Source organism: Pseudophryne corroboree, chromosome 4, assembly GCF_028390025.1.
Source record: "Pseudophryne corroboree isolate aPseCor3 chromosome 4, aPseCor3.hap2, whole genome shotgun sequence".
Lineage (NCBI taxonomy): Eukaryota > Metazoa > Chordata > Amphibia > Anura > Myobatrachidae > Pseudophryne > Pseudophryne corroboree.
In genome coordinates this window covers 362543405-362560354 of record NC_086447.1, presented here as the reverse complement: position 1 = coordinate 362560354, position 16950 = coordinate 362543405, and the positions used below count along the sequence as shown (strand labels likewise).

Below are 16950 nucleotides of genomic sequence, written 5' to 3'. Positions count from 1 at the left end.
CTGCAGTACAAAAAACTTTCAAGGAACTCTCCAGAATTTGGAAAATAGTTCATCAAAATCTACGAAAGACATCCATCTGTTATAAATTCTGGGCGGATAAGAAAAGAAGAATTGCACCTAAACTATCTGTAGGTGATCAAGTTTGGCTCTCAACTCGTAACTTGAGGTTACGTGTTCCGTCTATGAAATTTGCTCCTCGCTACATCGGTCCCTTCCCAGTGGAACAGGTGATCAGCCGAGTAACTTACAAACTTAAGTTACCTTCCTATTTAAGAGTCTTCCCAACCTTCCATATCTGGCTTCTAAAACCCCTAATTTTAAACAAGTTCTGCAAAATTCTTCCCCGTTTTCCAAGAGTGGTCACAGACTGTGGGGTCGAATTCGAGGTTAAGAAGGTCCTTGATTCCCGGATGCGACACGGTCGTCTACAATATCTCCTGGACTGGAAGGGGTATGGTCCTGAAGAGCGTTCTTGGGAGGATCCATCAGATATACACACCCCAGCGTTGCTTCACAAGTTTCATGAAGAGAAGCCCAGCAAGCCTGGTGGCTGTCCAGTGGCCATCCCTAAATGGGGGGTAATGTCACGGTCCGGCGGATCGGGTTCCGAGACCAGTGGTACTTACCTGTCTGGAGGCTCTGGCGCAGTCCCTACGGTGGGGGTGCGGGCTGCTGGCGAGGGGCACGACTTGCAGGCATATCTGGGAGGAGAGGTCTCATGAGACAGCAGCAAACGTTTCTGCAGCTTCCAGCTGCAGAGGTATGGGATGGGCGTCGCCGCCTTGGTAGGATCAGCTAATCTAAAACACTCAGTCACCTGCAAGGTTTGCAAAACCAATGGGAAACAGTCTGCAGGTATAAATCTGGGGATTTCTGGGTAAGAAATCGCCAGTGCAACGTCTCTCACACAGTACGGTGTGTGTTTGTGTGTGTGTGTGTGTGTGTGTGTGTGTGTGTGTGTGTCAGTCAATCTGTGCTCCACAGCCTTGAATCTACAGCATTCTGTTCCAGTTTCTCTGCAAGTTCCTAGAATTCCAGGCTTCTTCACTTCACCGACTGAATCCTCAGTTTTCAGCTCCAGCATAATCCGCTCAGAAATCCTATGAAAGAGACTTTCATCCAGCCTGCCCGGTTTATCCTGTGGAAAGCTACCGACACCGAAACCCAAGCCACAACTCCGGATATTCAAAATCCAAGCCCCGTGACAGCGGTGATAGAAGTAGCTCGCTCCAAACGAATGGTTGATATTTCAGACTGTCGGACAAAGGCGGTAGTAAAGAAACTTTCTGCAGCTCCAGAATCCAAAAGTGCTGCAACATGAAGGGAGATAGAGGGAAGTTCCAGACATACAGCCAACAGTGATTCTTTCCTGGTAAATTGGTTGGGGAATGCTCCTAGCTTAACCTCTCCTGCGTAAGCTAGGAGCGGGAGTTTCCCGGTCGCTGAATACAGGCCCGGCGCTACCCGCTCAGCGAAGGGATGCAGTGCAGGGAGGCACTGGGATGGAGAGGCGCTCCCCCTGCTCTGCATCCCTTCCCTGCGGCTGCGCCATCCTGTCCCCCCTGCTGCCAGCTCCTCTGCCTGTCACTGTATGACAGGCAGAGGCGCCAGCAGCATAATATGCCTCCTCCCCTCAACTGCGTGACAGCGGCGGTGTACATATCAGAGGAGGGGGCGGAGCTACACTGACCAGAAGGGGTGGAGCTAGACTGGACAGAAGGGGCGGAGCTACACGGACAAGGCTGCTGTACAGAGGGAGACTGGAGAGTAATTATAGTGGCTTAGCTAAGTGGAGGGTGAGAGAGAAATGTATGTGTGTGTGTATATGGTGTGTGTGTGTGTGTGTGTGTGTGTATATGTGTGTGAATTGTATGTGCGCACGTTCTATGGATGCTACCACTGGGGGGGGACATTACGTATAATGACGCTACTACTGGGGGGGCCATTACGTGTAAGGACGCTACTATTACTGGGGGGGGGCATTATGTATAAGGACGCTACTACTACTGGGGGCATTATTTATAAGGACAGTACTACTACTGGGGGTGCATTACGTATAAGGATGTTACTACTACTAGGGGGGAATTACGAATGAGGACGCTACTACTACTGGGGGGGGGGGGGCAATACGTATAAGGAAGCATCTACTACTGAGGGTGCACTACGTATAAGGACGCTACTGTGGGTACATTATGTATAAGGATGCTACTACTACTGGGGGGGGATTATGTATAAGGATGCTACTAATACTGGGGTGCATTACCTATAAGGACGCTACTACTACGGATGGGGCATTACGTATAAGAGTAATACATTGTGGTGTAATTTTAAATGGGGGTACTATTGTGTGGCCATGCCCCTTACTTGTGAGACCACACCCCTCTTCCTGGCACGCGCCAAAGGAATATGGGAGGGCGCAAATTTATAGTTTGCAGGGGGGCGCCGAACACCCTAGCACCGGCCCTGGACACTACTACTACTGGGGGCACATTATGTATAAGGAAGCTACTACTACTTGGGGGCATTATGTATAAGGACGCTACTATTACTGGGGGGGCATTACGTATAACAATGCTACTACTACTGGGGGAAGCATTACGTATAACAATGCTACTACTACTGGGGGGGGCATTACGTATAAGGATGCTACTACTGGGGGAGCATTACGTATAAGAACGCTACTACTACTGGGGTGGCATTACGTATAAGGAAGCTACTACTACTGTGGGGGCATTATGTATAAGGATGGTACTACTACTGGGGGCACATTACGTATAAGGATGTTACTACTACTAGGGGGGAATTACGTATAAGGAAGCTTCTACTACTGGGGATGCACTACGTATAAGGACGCTGCTACTACTACTACTGGGAGGGCATTGCGTATAAGGATGCGTCTACTACTGGGGGTGCACTACGTATAAGGACGCTACTGCTACTGTGGGTGCATTATGTATAAGGATGCTACTACTACTGGGGGGGCATTATGTATAAGGATGCTACTACTACTGGGGTGCATTACATATAAGAACATTACTACTTACGGGGGGCATTACGTATAAGATGTAGCACAATCTTATTCACTGTGGCATAATTTTAAATGGGGGTTCTATTGTGTGGCCATGCCCCTTACTTGTGAGACCACACCCCTTTTCCCAGTGCGCGCCAAAGGAATATGGGAGGGCGCAAATTTATAGTTTGCAGGGGGCCGCCAAACACCCTAGCATCGGCCCTGGCTGAATACAAGACTTAACGAAGTGGTCGCCTGCCCCACAATACATGCAGAGGTTGCCCTGTCTGTGTCTTTGACGTTCCTCATTGGTGAGACGAAAGCGGTTGACCTGCATGGGATCTTCAATAGACGGTGAGGATGGTCTAGGAGTGGGACAGGCCTCGAGGTTTCGGTCGCTCGACCCTTGTTCTCTGAAGACAGCGCTCCTTGTATCTTAGATCAATATTGTTACATAAAGAAATTAGCTGATCGAGCTTAGCTGGCACATCCTGAGTGGCCAGGTCATCTTTAATTTTTTCGGAGAGACCGTTCCAAAAGGCGGCAATGAGAGCCCCACAATACATGCAGAGGTTGCCCTGTCTGTGTCTTTGACGTTCCTCATTGGTGAGACGAAAGCGGTTAACCTGCATGGGATCTTCAATAGACGGTGAGGATGGTCTAGGAGTGGGACAGGCCTCGAGGTTTCGGTCGCTCGACCCTTGTTCTCTGAAGACAGCGCTCCTTGTATCTTAGATCAATATTGTTACATAAAGAAATTAGCTGATCGAGCTTAGCTGGCACATCCTGAGTGGCCAGGTCATCTTTAATTTTTTCGGAGAGACCGTTCCAAAAGGCGGCAATGAGAGCCTCTTCATTCCAGCCCACTTCGGAAGACAGAATACGGAATTAGATCACGTACTGGGCAACGGAACGGGTTCCCTGATGCAGACGCAGAATCTCCAAAGAGGCAGAGGTGGTCCGGCCTGGCTTGTCAAAGATTTTACGAAAGGTGTCCACGAATTCTGGGTAATTTGAGAGTATGGGATCAGCTCTCTCCCACAAGGGTGAAGCCCAATCCAGAGCCTGTCCGGTCAAAAGTGAAATGATGTATGCGATTTTGGTCCGATCAGATGGCAAGTTAGCTGACTGAAGCTCAAACTGGATCTCGCATTAATTGAGGAACCCTCAGCATTTCTTTGCACTACCGTCAAATTTACTGGGTGGCGGTAGTTGTAACCGAGGAACTGGAATCGACACAGGAGGATTAGGTGCTGGCGGATTGGAAGCTGGAGCCAGAATACGAGATGTGGATATGGCTGCGTGAAGAGAATCCAAACGAGTGGACATATTCTGCATGAACTGTAGAATCTGTGCCTGCATGGCCTCCTGTTTATTTAGATGAGTCAGAATATCCACAGAGGCATCTGCCCCGGTAGCCTGCTCACTTGCCGGATCCATTGAGCAAGTGCTTACTGTCATGCTCGGCGTAATTTGGGGTTCCGACATCCGAGTTTTGGCTGAAGGGACAGCTACCTGTGAGGACAGTAAACGAGGTGGCTGAATGTAATTCCTCCTCATGGGGTGGAGTCCAAACTAATTGTTAACGTTGGCTGGAGGGCGTAAAGGAAAAGGAGGACTCCGTAGGAAGGTAACTGTAGTTTTAATGAATAACAGGCTGTACACGAATATCGGATAAATTGACAAAACTGGAAGAATTAGATTCTATGTTTAAATGACTTGAAGAATGAAGCTGAAGAACTCCGGTAAAGAAGAACTGAAGACTGTTATTAAAAGACGAGGCTGAAGAACTTGGACTTTGAAGAAATTAAGACTTGTGATTTGTGATTGAAAGACGAGGCTGAAGAACTTGGATTTTGAAGAAATTAAGACGTCTGCGAGAACTGCCGTTAGCACCGGGAGCTCCTCTACAACCTGGAACCCCAGGAGCGCTTCCACGAGTGACGACGGACTTAGACAGCAGGAATGCAGCAGCGTTTAGGTAACGGATAAATGAGAGCAACCAGGACCAGGGCACCAGAAGTAACCTGGGAGCACAGAGCTGGAGAACCTTTCACAAGGAGGTAACTTGAAGCACTGGCAATCTCCCTCTGGGCCAGCCCCCTTTTGTAAGGGAAGAACACGCAGGATTGGCTGGACACAGCATGGGAACTTAATTGGTAATTCTCTGGTCTCCAACATGGCTGCCCCCAGCAAAGGAGACATACTCAGCTGTTAGCACACAGCTTTAGCCAGCTTCCGACTTTGACACACTATACGGTGTCACACTAGAGGACCTTACCGCAGTGATCCCCGCCGCAGCGCACGGCTCTCCAAACCCCCGGACCCCTGCAGCTGCACATCCATCCAGGAGGACCCGCGCCAGCAGCTCCCTGCCATCGCAGCCGCACCAACCAGCAGGACAGCAACCCCCGGGACCACCCGCCGGAGGTAAGGCTCCGGAGCCTAACACTGTAGACAAGAAAACATTTTTTCCTGCTACAGCAGCTTTCCAAAGGCCATCGGAGAGGAGCTAGCTATGGACATCCAGTTTTGTGTTCCAGCATGAGACGCACAGTTCAGGAGCATCAGCACCATATGATGTTCATGTGGTACCCTGACATTACAGGCAGATTGGTACAACTTTGCCTGACCAATTATATGACTGTGGTCACCCTGAGTTTACAGGCAAAGCGGGACAACTCTGCCTGACCAATTACATGATTTATGTGTTCGATGGTGTAGTGGTAGCGAAATGTTTTTTGTTGCACTTGGACCTTTGAGATCTTATGTTAATATTGTTGCTACAGTATAGGAAGCGATATCACTTCCAGAGAGGCCAAACGTTCCAAGTTGGACCACATGTAGTTTGCCGTCTTTTTACACATGGGGGGTCATTCCGAGTTGATTGCTAGCTGCATTTGTTCGCAGCGCAGTGATCGGGCTAACAAACGGCAGTTCTGCGCATGCGTATGTGGCGCAATGCGCGCGCGCAACGTACGGGCACAACGAACTATGCAGTTTTGCACAGGGTCTAGCAATGCATTTCAGTTGCACTGCTTGCCGCAGAGTGATTGACATGAAGTGGGCGTTTCTCTGTGGCAACTGACCGTTTTCAGGGAGTGTGCAGAAAAAAGCAGGCGTGCCAGGAAAAACGCAGGCATGCCAGGAAAAATGCAGGCGTGGCTGGGCAAATGCAGGGCGTGTATGGGACGTCAAATCCGGAACTGAATAGTCTGAAGTGATCGCAAGCGCTGAGTAGGTTTTGAGCTACTCTGAAACTACACAAAAAAATGTTGTAGCCGCCATGCGATACAACCGTTCGCATTTCTGCTAAGCTAAAAAACACTCCCAGTGGGCGGCGGCATAGCATTTGCACGGCTGATAAAAATTGCTAGCGAACGATCAACTCAGAATGACCCCCATTGTTCTTGTGGTATAAATAGAAAGGCCAGTGAGAGAGTGCTGTAATCTCTGCCTGATCTGCTGTACTTGGAAGCTGTCCTATTTGCAAATGTAGTAAAGGGAAAAGAAACAGAAAAAAAGAGACCTTTGTTGGGAGCACTCCCACTTGGAAACAATTATGATTTGAGTAATAGACAATGATATGAAAAATAAAGTGATTAAAATGTAACCTTTAATTGTATTATACTAAAATATTGGTACACCAAATATGTTATTTCACTTATAAGTGGCTAATAGATGTAAGCCACCTGGTAAAGCTAAATTGTGAAAATATTGATGAAAATACAAGGCATTATTTGGCAGGCCCAGAATACTAGGATGTATGGAATAGGTGCTATGACCAAATTGCTGCCGTCAAAAAAAACCTACAACACCTGGTATTCCTTAGTGGTCCACCACCTAAGTACTGACCAGGCCCAACACCGTATTGCTTCCAAGATCAGACGAGATTGGGCATGCGCGGTGTGGTATGGTAGTAGATCAGCATTGATATGGCAAATTCTACCACTAATATGTAAATGGTAGAGGGTTATTGGTAAGCACCTTGTTACCAAGTTGACCGAATAATCTCTAAAGAGACAATGTATGTTTGACCATCATTGCACCGAAATGTATCCAAAATATGTAGGTATACGTAGGTTTAAATCATGTGGTCAAAAGTTTCTTGGCCCGCAGGGAATGCCTGTATGTTTCATTATGTGCTGTGCAGCACCTTTGAAAATGGGTTTCTGCTGCCGGTAAGGCAGATATAGACCACTGTTATACTGATAACATGCCGCAATGTTTGTATATGATCCAAAGAGAAATCGTCTCTATTGTTAATTGGATCACCCTATTAAAGGGAAAAAGAGAGGTTATTGTGAAATTGTAAACTCCAAAGATTATAAATAAAAACTCCTATTATGCCATGATCGAAATTGCTGGACAAAAGATGATATTGAAATTTTTAGGAGAAAGAAAACAGACTTGAAAAGTAGGCAGGATGTGTAACCATCTCAATTATCCATTTAGAGGCTAATTAGTACCATCGTGCATAAACAAGGTATAAATGTTGTCTTTGAAACAAAAAGATAAATAAATCGGCCACAATAACTTATTTTGCATGTATCCACAGTGTGTCTATAATGTATCTGTCTAACATGTAATAAACAGACAGAAAATACCAAAATGAACCCGAAGAGGGGACATATAAAGTGATCCCCCAAAAGAGCATATGCTAGGTGATTTTTACAATGTGTTTAGCTATGGTATGCACAATAGCTTTATAATCCAGTAAAAAACCTGCATATGACTAGGTGCTGATGCGCTATGTTATGATGATTGGCATAACATTTGCCAAAGAGACCAATGCACATTGATTCTTGAATTTGTATGTGCAAGTAGGTTTAACGGGAGACAGTATAGCAGATGGGACAAAATAAATACTTATATTTGCCCGCTCTTAGTGCACCGCTGGCCGCTGAGCTCCAGCGTCTGTGCGGTTTGTTTAATCTCCTCTCCTGCTAACGGGAGATCGATAGGCTAGTGGAGAGAAAAGAAATACTTAAGTGTTTGTCTGCTTGTGGTGCGCCGCTGATCGCCGGGCTCCAGCGTCTGTGCTGCCTGTCTGATCTCCTCTCCTGCCGGTCTCTGGTCATGTGAGCGCACTCATCATGACCCCCATTGTTCTTGTGGTATAAATAGAAAGGCCAGTGAGAGAGTGCTGTAATCTCTGCCTGATCTGCTGTACTTGGAAGCTGTCCTATTTGCAAATGTTCTGAGTAGGGAGGCCAATCCCGGGATCGGGATCGGCGGGATCCCGGGATTTGGGCCCAAAAATGCCGGGATTTGAATCCCGGGATTGGAGCTTCCAATCCCGGGGTTCAAGGGACTACAGTGCGCATGTGCGGGAGGGAGGGTGGCCGCGGCAGCCATGGACTCACTGAACACGGGAGCACTTCAAATGTGGCGCCGACCGCCAGACAATCAGAGCTGGCGGCTCGGCAGCCAATCAGGGAAGCTGCCGCAGCAGCAGCAGCCAATCAGGAGCCACTGCTGCGACCGCTTCCCTGATTGGCCACCGGTTCGCCAGCTCTGCTTGGCTGGCGGCCGGCGCTTCATTTGAAATGCTCCCGCGTTCAGTGAGTCCATGGCTGCCGCGGCCGCCCGCCTAATAGTAAGTGTCATTACTTACACCCACCCTCCCTCTCGCGCAGCTACCAACCCTTCCGCGCCGCTACCTACATCCTCCCTCCCGCACCACTACCTACACCCACCCTCCCGCACTGCTACCTACCCCCTCCCTACCTCCCGCACCGCTACCTACACCCTCCCTACCTCCCGCACCGCTACCTACACCCTCCCTACCTACCTCCCGCACCACTACCTACACCCTCCCTACCTCCCGCACCACTACCTACACCCTCCCTCCAGCGCTGCTCCCTACAACCTTCACTGGTCCCTACTGCAATCCCGGGATTGACCGTTTTTCAATCCCGAATCCCGGGATTGAAAAAACGGCCCGGGATTGGCCTCCCTAGTTCTGAGGAATCAAAATGCAGGTTGTGACTTTTTGGTATGAGGTTTGGTCAATAAACATTTGACATTCGATAAAGTCCGGTGAGTGCCCTCTCCTCCATCTAATGGAATAAGTTGTAAGTCACTAAAATTGGTACAGCACATGTGTTACACTGTGTACACTCATACGCGCTGTTGTAGTTGAGATTTACGGTAACAGAAATGTCTTGGAAAAGTGTTGATCATTTCTGGTTAGTGATTTGGGAGGTTGCTATTAATGTGCACAAATATGGCCTGTCTTACGTGCTTGTTATGGGAGTGCTATGGGCGTGACACTAAAGTGCTTTCCTTCACAGATGTATCAACATTCACATGCCATACACAGATGGGAAATATATTGGTGGATCGCCTAGATAAATGTAGCACGTATGCGACTGACTGACCCAAAAATAGAGATTGGTCAGTCAGCATGTCCGCCTGATGCAATATTTTCCAAGTATCAAGTTGGCCACATCGGACAGTGTAAGCCCTACCGCGGCTGACCGACAGAATCTTCCCTGTTCCTTCACATGGGAAAGAACAGGGCAATGTCTCCTCCCGGGGGGCAGAGCGCCGATATCACAGCCCATACACTGTGATATCGGTACTGTCTGACGCTGCCTGGTAAAACGCCAATCAGTCTGATAGACCATGGCCGGATTAAGGCATGGGCGACAGGGTCGATCATCCCGGGGGCCCCACACACATGGGGCCCCCACATAACGTCGGTCCACCGTGAGGTGCTTCTGAATACATACTGCATACAGAGCGGCAGTATGTATTCAGAAGCAGTGGAGTATCTAGGAGCAGCGTGACAGCATCGGCAGTGAAGGAGGAACCGGCAGCGTGGAGCCGGCGGTGGCTGGGTATTGGGAGCGGTGGCGCGGCACTGTTAGTGAAGGACCCCCACCTACCGCAGCGAGGACTCGGCAGAGACTGGGACTCGAGAGCAGCGGCGCGGCACTGTTAGTAAAGAAGGACCCCCATCTCCCGCCCAAGGATTTGGCAGTGAGGACCCGGCAGAGGCTGGGACTCAGGAACAGCAGCGCGGCACTGTTAGTAAAGAAGGACCCCCGTCTCCCGCAACAAGGATCCGGCTGTGAGGACCTGGCAGAGGCTGGACTCGGGAGCAGTGGTGCAGGCAGTGAGGAAGCCCCCCACAGTGATGAAACCCGGAAGCGTGTACCCAGCAGTGGCTGGAGCAGCGCAGGCAGTTGCCCAGTGGAAGGACCCCCAAAGTGAAGGCTGACGCTGCAAAGAGAGCTCCATACTGACGATCTGGTAGTGCCAGAGAGTGACACTGCTGTGGGTGAGAAACCTGGTTGAGAGAGAGAGAGAGAGAGAGAGAGAGAGTGTGAGTGTGTCTCTCTCTCTGTATGTTTTGTAAATTTTTTAGGTGGGGGCCCCACAACCCTTATTCTGGCCCTGTGATAGACATTATGGCCTTCATTCCGAGTTGTTCGCTCGCTAGCTGTTTTTAGCAGCTTTGCGCACGCTAAGCCGCCGCCTACTGGGAGTGTATATTAGCATATCAGAATTGCGAACGAAAGATTAGCAGAATTGCGAATAGAAATTTCTTTGCAGTTTCTGAGTAGCTCGAGGCTTAATCTGCCACTGCGATCAGTTCAGTCAGTTTCGTTCCTGGTTTGACGTCACAAACACGTCCTGCGTTCGCCCAGACACTCCCCCGGTTCTTCAGACACTGCTGCGTTTTTCCCAGAAACGCCAGCGTTTTTTCGCACACACCCATAAAACGGCCAGTTTCCACCCAGAAACACCCACTTCCTGTCAATCACACTCCGATCACCAGAACGAAGAGATTTCTTCATTAAGCCGTGAGTAAAATACCAAACTTTTTAGCAAATTTACTTGGCGCAGGCGCACTGCGAACGTTGCGCATGCGGTTTGCGACTAATCGCACCGATGCGAAGAAAAATAACGAGCGAACAACTCGGAATGAGGGCCTATGTCTCTACGTGTATACTCATAAGGACTGTGTGTATAAATGCTGAAAGTTAGCATCTCAGTCCTTGCACATCTGGACGCATACTTGGACACAAGGGAAGGGCTTTGTAGCAGCATTAGCATAAAGGCGCAGGTGTGCCACTGCCAAAAGATGCAGCTGTGATCCACTTCTATGTGTGCTGTCCTGTTTGTTGTACCATGGAGATATATTTTGTGCATATGTTTTTGTTTCAATAATCGATTTGTTGGAGATAATTAGGCATTTAAGTGCTGAGTTCTATTTTTCAAACACATGCATTCACACATGCATACAAACACACACATAAAATATATATACAGCACTGATCACACCCCCATATCAGTAGCCACACACCTGTCATGCTGGCCACACCCCACGCAGTGGCACACAGTAGGCCCTTCAGAAATTTCAGCTCCAGGCCCATGAGGACCTTAATCTGTCACTGGTCAACCCTATTACATACTTGCTATGGCAGTTATTTTCATTGAGAGTTTGGGGGGATTATCAGGTCTGTGGGAGGTCACAATAGTGGTTTTAATTTATTTGAATTAAACAAGTAAATAGTTAAATACAGCTACTTCCATAGCGGCTCTACCATGGTGTAACGTGTATAAGGAGCTCTACTGTTGCATAATGTGTATAAGCAGGTGTACTGTGGCATAACGTATATAAGCAATTCTACTGTAGCGTAACGTGTGTAAGCGACTCTACTGTGGCGTAACATATATAAGTCGATATACTGTCTGGCGTAACTTGTATAAGTGGATCTACTGTAGCGTACAGTGATCCGAGCTGTGTCCTAGGATCATCTGCGACACCATCGCCCATATAAAAAGATACTGCATCTAATACAAAGGTGCCAGGAAGTCTCTGTCCTCAGATGGAGATTATGGTCGTGTCAATCCCCAACAATGGCAACAACACGACTCCGTTTTGGGAAACTGAGGCAGTTGCCACCCCATTCCCACCCCCAAACAGCATCAGACTGTCAATCACTGACATTCTGATGCCATAATGCGACCTACGCCTCTGATTGGTACTGCACATGCGCAGTACGGATCCGGTGAATGCGAAAAGTACGGAACATCAGTACTTTGCGGCAATGGTGATTACATGTTATGATGGGTTATCCAATTGCTCCACTCAAACAACGTCAACCCTCAGCAGTCTCATTCCTTATGTTTCTTTAAAGTGCTACTGGAGGCTAGCTAATAAATAGGATTTTGGTTACCTACCAGTAAATCCTTTTCTCGTAGTCCGCAGAGGATGCTGGGGTCCACATTAGTACCATGGGGTATAGATGTGTCCACGAGGAGCCATTGGCACTTTAAGAGTTTGACAGTGTGGGCTGGCTCCTCCCTCTATGCCCCTCCTACCAGACTCAGTCTAGAAACTGTGCCCGAGACAGACATCTTCGAGAGAAGGATTTTACACAGATAGTGGCGAGATTCACACCAGCTCACACATACAAGGCACATCAAGCTAACTAGCTTCAAATGCAGCAACCGCTAAAACATTACTTACCAAGTAACAATGCAGTACTCAACTAAAACGAAGTTGTACTGAACCAAATAACGATAGCAGGAAAACGAAGCGCTTGGCTGGCACCCGGCATCATCTATGGACTACGAGAAAAGGATTTACCGGTAGGTAACCAAAATCCTATTTTCTCTTACGTCCTAGAGGATTCTGGGGTCCACATTAGTACCATGGGGATGTACCAAAGCTCCCAGAATGGGCGGGAGCGCGCGGAGGCTCCTGCAGAACGGATTGACCAAACTTCATGTCCTCAGCGGCCAAAGACTCGAACTTGTAGAACTTTGCAAACGTGTTCGACCCAGACCAAGTAGCCGCTAGGCAAAGCTGTAAAGCCAAAACACCCCGGGCAGCCGCCCAGGAAGAACCCACCTTATGAGTAGAGTGGGCCTTAACAGACGCAGGACACGGCAATCCTGCCGTTGAATACACATGCTGGATAGTGAATCTGATCCAGCGAGAGATTGTCTGCTTAGAAGCAGGACACCCAAGTTTCTTGGGATCATACAGGACAAACAAAGAGTCCGATTTTCTGTGACGAGCTCTCCTCTTCACATTGATTTTCAGAGCCCTTACAACATCCAAGGACTTTGATGAAATTGAGGAGTCAGTAGCCACTGGCACCACAATAGGTTGGTTGATATGAAATGCCGACACAACCTTCAGAAGAAACTGCTGACGTGTCCGGAGCTCAGCTCTATCTTCGTGGAAGATCAAGTATGGGATTTTACAGGACAAAGGGGGTAATTCCAAGTTGATCGCAGCAGGAATTTAGTTAGCAATTGGGCAAAACCATGTGCACTGCAGGGGAGGCAGATTTAACATGTGCAGAGAGAGTTAGATGTGGGTGGGTTATTTTATTTCTGTGCAGGGTAAATACCGGCTGCTTTATTTTTACACTGCAAATTAGATTGCAGATTGTACACACCACACCCAAATCTAACTCTCTCTGCACGTGTTAAATCTGCCTCCCCTGCAGTGCACATGGTTTTGCCCAACTGCTAAAAAAATTCCTGCTGCGATCAACTTGGAATTACCCCCAAAGCCCGCAACTCCGACACACGTCTAGCAGAAGCTAAAGCCAACAACGTGACAGCCTTCCACGTAAGAAATTTGACCTCAACCTCCTGTAGAGGCTCGAACAAGTCCAATTGGAGGAACTGCAACACCACATTAAGGTCCCAAGGTGTCGTAGGCGCTACAAAGGGAGGTTGGATGTGCAGAACTCCCTTCAAAAAGGTCTGAACCACAGGAAGGGCAGCCAATTTTTTCTGGAAGAAAATGGATAGGGCCGCAATCTGGACCTTCACAGATCCCAACTTCAGGCCCATATCCACACCAGCTTGTAGGAAGAGGAGAAACCGTCCCAGTTGAAACTCAACCACAGGAAATTTCTTGGACTCACACCAAGATACATATTTTTTGCCAAATTCGATGGTAATGTTTAGATGTTACTCCTTTCCTAGCCTGTATCAGGGTAGGAATAACCTTGTTCGGAATACCCTTATGACCTAGTATCATGCGTTCAACCTCCATGCCGTCAATCGTGGCCACGGTAAGTCTTGAAAGGCGAACGGCCCCTGCTGCAGCAGGTCCTCCCGAAGAGGAAGAGGCCTCGGCTCTTCTTGCAGTAGATCCAGAAGATCCGCGTACCAAGTCCTTCTAGGCCAGTCTGGAGCAATGAGGATCGCTTAAACCCTTAAATCCTTATGAGCTTTAGAACTCTTGGGATGAGTGGAAGTGGTGGAAACACATACACCGACTGGAACACCCACGGAGTCACTAGGGAGTCCACCGCCACTGCTTGCGGGTCCCTCGACCTGGAACAATACAGCTGAAGCTTCTTGTTGAGACGAGAGGCCATCATGTTGATCTGGGGTACGCCCCAAAGATCTGTTACCCCCTTCAACACCTCCGGATGAAGACCCCACTCCCCTGGATGGAGATCGTGTCTGCTGAGGAAGTCCGCTTCCCAGTTGTCTACTCCAGGAATGAAGATTGCTGATAGCGCCAATGCGTGTTTTTCTGCCCAGAGGATGATTCTTGTTACCTCTTCCATTGCAGCTCTGCTCTTCGTTCCGCCCTGTTGGTTTATGTAAGCCACTGTTGTCACATTGTCAGACTGCACTTGAATGGCCTGATTTCTTAGAAGATGGGCCGCTTGGAGAATACCGTTGTAGACGGCTCTTAGTTCCAGAATGTTTATCGGCAGGCCAGCTTCCAGACTTGACCACCTTCCTTGGAAGGTTACCCCTTGAGTGACTTTGCCCCAGCCCCGGAGACTTGCATCCGTGGTTAGAAGGATCCAGTCCTGAATCCCAAACCTGCGGCCCACCAGAAGGTGAGGTAATTGCAGCCACCAGAGGAGTGAAATCCTGCTCTTTGGCGACAGACGTATTCTCTGGTGCTTGTGTAGATGGGATCCCGACCACTTGTCTAGGAGATCCAGTTGGAAGGACCGAGCGTGAAACCTCCCATACTGCAGAGCCTCCTAAGAGGCCACTATCTTCCCCAGAAGGCGAATGCACTGATGAACTGACACCCGGGCTGGCTTCAGGACATCCCGGACCATTCTTTGTATCGCCACCGCTTTTACCTCTGGAAGAAACACCCTCTGCACTTCCGTGTCGAGGGTCATTCCCAGAAAGGTCAACCTCCTGGTTGGTTCCAATTGTGATTTTGGAAGATTCAGGATCCAACTATGTTCCCTGAGAAGCTGGGTCGTGAGTGCTATGGACTGTAACAGCTTCTCCTTGGACGATGCCTTTATCAGCAGATCGTCCACATACGGAATTATGTTCACCCCGTCTGCGGAGGAGAATCATTATTTCCGCCATCACCTTGGTGAATATCCTCGGTGCTGTAGAGAGGCTGAATGGGAGGGCCTGGAACTGAAAGTGACAGTCCAACAGTGCAAATCGAAGAGAAGCTTGATGCGGCAGCCAAATTGGAATGTGGCGATACGCATCCTTGATATTCAGGGATACTAGGAACTCCCCCTCCTCCAGACCTGATATCACTGACCTTAGAAACTCCATTTTGAACTTGAACTCCCTCAGAAAGGAGTTTAGTGATTATAAGTTCAGAATGGGCCTGACCGAACCATCCGGTTTCGGTACCATGAAAAGGTTCGAATAGTAACCTCTGTTTTGCATATGTTGTACTGGCACAATGACCTGTGCCTCCACCAACTTCTGGACGGCTTCTTGCAGGACAGTCCTGTCTGCCAGCAGAGCTGGCAAGCCTGATCTGAAAAGTCGGTGAGGGAGATTTTGAAATTCCAGCCTGTACCCCTGGGACACAATATCTTGCACGCAGGGGTCCAGGCCGAGGACACCCAGACATGACTGAAATGTCCGAGTCTCGCTCCCACCGGCCCCACCTCCGGGGCGTGCAATCCACCGTCATGCGGAGGACTTTGGTGTACCTGAAGCAGGTCTCTGTTCCTGGGAACCTGCAGCTGCAGGTTTCTTGGACTTGGGCCGACCTCCCCGAAAGAAGCTGTTGGACGGCTAGGCCTTTCTGGGCTTGGTAGACAGAAAGGGCTGTGATGTAACTGAAGAAAAGGGTTTCTTCGGAGCAGGTGTAGCTGAGGGAAGAAAGGGTGACTTGCCAGCCGTTGCCGTGGAGACCCATGCATCTAACGCTTCCCCAAAGAGAGCCTGGCCTGTGTAGGGTAGGGTCTCCACACTTCTCCTGGATTCCGCATCGGCAGACCACTGGCGCAACCACAGTCCTCGACGAGTTGATACGGACATGGAGGAAATTTCCGCAGCCATAGAACCCAGGTCTTTAATGGATTCTACCAGAAATCCTGCCGAATCCTGAATGTTACGTAAAAACAATTCAACATCACATTTTTCCATAGTATCCAAATCTTCAAGTAAAGTGCCTGACCACTTTACTATAGCTTTGGCAATCCAAACACTGGCAATAGTGGGACGTAGTATTGCCCCAGAAGCCGTGTACATGGATTTGAGCGTATTATCAATTTACGATCAGCCGGCTCTTTCAAGGTGGTAGATCCTGGAACAGGTAAAACCACCTTTTTTGAGAGTCTGGATACTGACGCGTCAACATTAGGCGGGTTTTCCCATTTTTTCCTATTATCTACCGGGAAAGGAAACGCTACCAGAACCCTTCAGGTATCTGGAATTTTTTATCCGGGTTTTCCCAAGCCTTTTCAAATATAGCATTTAATTCCTTTGACGCAGGGAAGGTTAGCGAGGCTTTCTTATTTTCAGTGAAGTAAGCCTCCTCAACCTGCACGGGTGTTGTATCAGCAATATTCAACACATCCCTAATAGCCTCTATCATCAACTGCACCCCTTTAGCAAGAGATGCTGCCCCCCGCAACACATCCTCGTCACAGTCTGCAGTATCAGAATCGGTATCATCCTGCATGATCTGTGCAAGAGCACGTTTATGTGAATATACAGTG

At 48.7% G+C, this 16950-nt stretch overlaps 1 pseudogene; it reads right to left on the bottom strand.

Moving 5' to 3' along the window:
* Positions 1 to 6816: 6816 nt before the first annotated feature.
* Positions 6817 to 6935, bottom strand: LOC134912158 (5S ribosomal RNA; annotated as a pseudogene).
* Between the last annotated feature and the right edge of the window lie 10015 nt (positions 6936 to 16950).